At 45.1% G+C, this 4225-nt stretch overlaps 1 non-coding gene across 1 annotated transcript; it reads right to left on the reverse strand.

The window, feature by feature from the left end:
• Positions 1-3353: 3353 nt before the first annotated feature.
• Positions 3354-3491, reverse strand: LOC114816832. The gene has a single exon (XR_003764637.1). It is a non-coding gene; the product is annotated as a small nucleolar RNA SNORA7 (small nucleolar RNA).
• Positions 3492-4225: the final 734 nt, after the last annotated feature.

Raw genomic sequence — 4225 nt, forward strand, 5'->3', positions numbered from 1 at the left:
ACGGAGAAGGAGACGGGGAGCTTGCTCTCCTAGGAGGGTCTCTCCTCTGGACTGTAATATCATTGTGGGCAGGGAATATGTCTGTTAGACTGTTACATTGTATTCTCCCAAGTGCTTAGCAAAGTGCTCTGCACACAATAAGGGCTCAATAAATATGGTCGATTGATTGTTTGAAAGGGTCAGCCCTCTCCTCTTGAACCAATGAGGGAGGCATAGCTGCACACACTGGTGTCAAATCTCCAATGCACAGAGCATTTGAGAAACAGCATGGCTTAGTAGACAGGGCACTAGCCTGGGAGTCAGCAGGTCATGGGTTCTAATCCCGGCTCTCCCACTTGTCTGCTGTGTGACCTTGGATACATCACTTCACTACTCTGTGCCTCAGTTACCTCATCTGTAAAATGGGGATTGAAACTGTGAGCTCGATGTGATTCGGGGACACTATCCATCCCGATATGTTTGTATCCACCCCAGTGCTTAGTACAGGGCCTGACATACAGTCAGCACTTAACAAATACCATAATTGTTATCCGTTATTATTTCTCAATCAGTCAATCAATGGTGTTTATTGAGCTCTTACTGTGTGCCACAGCACTGTACTAAACACTTGGACAAGTACAATACAACAGCAGTGCAATAGAGATGGTAGTCACAATCCCTGTCCACAGGGAGCTTACAGTCTACCGTGTTTCTCCCGTGAGAGAAACTAGCTTTGGAGGGTCTGTAGGTTGAGCCTGGGGTGAGATAGGGCCTAACTTCCCTCTGTCCTACAATTCTGTTCCTTTGGTGCTTTAGAGAAACAGCTGTCCATTAGAACAACTGGACGTGTGCATCCTGGGACTTTTAATGAGAGTTGGAGAGTCTTCAAAAGAATAGGCTGAAAATCAATTCAGGTCGAAGGGACCAATTTTCTTAAATTAACCCTAATTGGTTGCGTCAAAGATGTTTCTTTTTAGGATATGCTGCCCTCTAGGGGTGGGAGAATACGCCGTCCGGAACTTTGACCTGCCAGGGAGCAACTTGGCTGCTCGGGGACTTCAAAGGAAACTGGATCTTTGCCTGAACCAATTTGACCCTGCAGGGGTGGGAGAACCAGGATCTCAGTTGGATGGGTTGCAGGGAAAACAGGCAGAGAAAAGTTTTCTGAGTCAGCAAAGGCAAATTTAATTGTTTTAATGAGATGTTCTTCCCCTTGATTCTATTTATTGCCATTGTTCTGGTCTGTCTCCCCCCTTTAGACTGTAAGCCCGTCAAAGGGCAGGGACTGTCTCTATCTGTTACCGATTTATACATTCCAAGCGCTTAGTACAGTGCTCTACACATGGTAAACGCTCAATAAATACTATTGAATGAATGAATAATTGTAGTTTGAAAGCCTTTCAGTCTCAACAGTGTTCAGGGGTTGGGCTCTGTTTTCCTCTCTCATTCTCATTCTCATTCTCTCTCTTTCTCCCTCCTTCTCTGTCTCTTTCCATACACACATGCTTAACACTTATGTGGGCATTTTACATAATCTATCACATTCTCCTTTGTATAATGTATTTTACTATCTGCTTTCTCAATAGGCTGTAAACTCCTTGCTGGTAGGGATCATGTCTATCAGCATGACCTAGTGGAAAGAACAAGGACTGGGAGCTAGAAGACCTGGCTTCTAAACCTGGCTCTGCCACTTGCCCGTTGGGTGACCTTGAGCAAATCATTCAACTTCTCTTGTAATCATCATCATCATAGCAGAAATAATAAGAACTATTGTGATATTTGTAAAGTACTTACTATTTGCAAAGCACTGTACTAAGTGCTGGTGTAGCTACTGGATAATCAGGTTGGACAGAATCCCTCTCTCACACTGCACTCCTGGGGTGCAGTGATGCCTGGGATTCTGGCTCTGAGTGAGACTACAGCAAGGTATTCATCTGGGTAAGATCCTAAAGGGCAAGGATCAGGGCAACTAAATCTACTGTACTTTCCCAAGTGCTTAGTATAGTGTCCTGCACTCAGTAAATACTACTGATTAGTAAGGGACAGAAAAGCCGTTCTCACTTCCCTTGCCAGTTAGAATAGTTGCCAGATCTGCCCAGAGGGAACTGGACGCTGAGCAAATGTTAATGGACATCAGAAATGAGGTGTTCCTGTGAACTGCTTTTACTGCTTCACTTTTCTCCCACAGGGCCCCTCCCTCAGTTGTCTACCAAGTAACACTAGTGAAAATGCTCATTTGATTTTGTCTACTTGTGGGTGAGTTTCCCAGTTGCCCACTTGCAGCATGCTGAGGCTTGCAATTCCATCCCTTGGAGGTGAGGCTGCTTGTGGCAACTGTTCATGGCACAGAACTGTGGCCAGCCTACTTTATGGGATCTTGAAGGAACTGGTTGAACTAGCAAAATTTCCACTCAGTGCCACTTATACATAGAAGACACTTAGATCTTGGGGCACATGCTTAGTAAGCTCTCCATCAGCTGGGAAAAAAATATACAATTAGAGTAGGTATTTTGTTCAAAACCAGCGAACTCTCCCAACAGGGTGACATAAATGTTGCATTTTAAACCAGGTTTGGATAGGGTTTTATTAAGGTTTTCACTCACAGACATCCATCTTGTCAGTCTTCCCTTCCTGCCAGGTTGTTTCCCTTCCTCGCCTTCCTCTCCATTTACCTCCCTGAGGAGGTAGATCCCAAACTCAGTTTTCTGTAGTTTCTGGAAGCTGAGAATGTGTTTGAATTTATGGATGTGTATACTTTCCTTCTTAGAATAGGAGCACCATGTGGGACTTGATTATCTTTACCTACCCCAGTGCTTAGAATAGTGCTTGGGGGCTTGGAATATAGTAAGTGCTTAACAAACTCCATTATTAATATTATTATTATTATTTGTGTGTGCTCTGTGTACACGTATGCGCATATCAGTATATGCATGTGCTTATCCATCAATCAAAGAATGATATTTATTGATCATCTATTGTGTGCAAAGCCCTGGATTAAGCTTTGGGAGGTATTCACTAATACCAAAAATTGTGTAAATTGTTACATTCTGACTATGGCTCAAGCACTGTGCTAAGTCCTGGGGTAAATGCAATCAGATGAGACAGGGCACTCGGTCTAAATCAGAGGGAGGAGGATTTAGTCCCCATTCTGTCTTGTTTTGGCTGTCAAGTCGTCTCCGACCAATAGAGGTACCATGGACACATCTCTCCCAGAACGCCCCACCTCCCCCCACCGTCGTACTGGTAGTGGATCCAGAGTTTTCTTGGTAAAAGTACGGAAGTGGTTTACCGTTGTCCCTTTCCCGCACAGTAAACTTGAGTCTCCACCCTCAACTCTCTCCCAAGCTGCTGCTGCCCAGCACAGGTGAGTTTTGACTTGTAGCAGATTGCCTTCCACTCGCTAGCCACTGCCCAAGCTAGAAATGGAATGGGTAGGCCTCTGCTTGACTCTCCCTCCTACTGTCGAGACTGGTAGAGTACTGGAAACTCTCCAGGTGTGACCCTGAGAGGGGATTCCCCACTTTACCAACGAGGTAACTGGGGCACAGAGAGGTGAAGTGACTTGCCCAGTGACATCCAGAAGGGAAGTGGCAGAACCCAACAGGTGGCAGGTACATGTGATGGATTACTGCTAGGTGAGGGAGGAATTTCAATGACTAAAAATCCTGAGCTATGAGATAGTGTGGATTCACTGAAACACCTCACGCCACACTAACTGTACAGGGGTAAGACGCATACGGCTGAGTACCTTCATCGGACTTTTTCGTTTAAAACCCAACAACATTTTCAAAGGGACGAGATGAATAACTGGTCTGAAGTAGGCAAGGAATTAATCGTGAGAATGATGATGATGGCATTTGTAATAATGGTATTTCTTAAGCACTATGTGCCAAGCACTGTTCTAAGTGCTGGGGTAGAAACAAGGTTATCAGGTTGAACCCAGTCGCTGTTCCATATGGAACTCACAGCCTTAATCCCCATTTTACAGATGAGATCCTTGAGGCACAGAGAAGTGAGAAGACCTAGCCAAGGGCACAGAGTAGACAAGTGGCAGAGCCAGGATTAGAACTCAGGTCCTTCTGGCTCCCCGGCCCCTGCTCTATCCACCAGACCACTTATGGCACTTGAATTCCTAGACATACAAGCGTCGGTCACGAGTCATTTCCCAGGGCAGAGATGTAGGTTATTCAAGCCAAACAACTTCCTCCTCACCCATCAATCAAATATTACCTAAGGCCCTAAAGTA

Source organism: Ornithorhynchus anatinus, chromosome 14 (genome assembly GCF_004115215.2).
Source record: "Ornithorhynchus anatinus isolate Pmale09 chromosome 14, mOrnAna1.pri.v4, whole genome shotgun sequence".
Taxonomy (NCBI): domain Eukaryota; kingdom Metazoa; phylum Chordata; class Mammalia; order Monotremata; family Ornithorhynchidae; genus Ornithorhynchus; species Ornithorhynchus anatinus.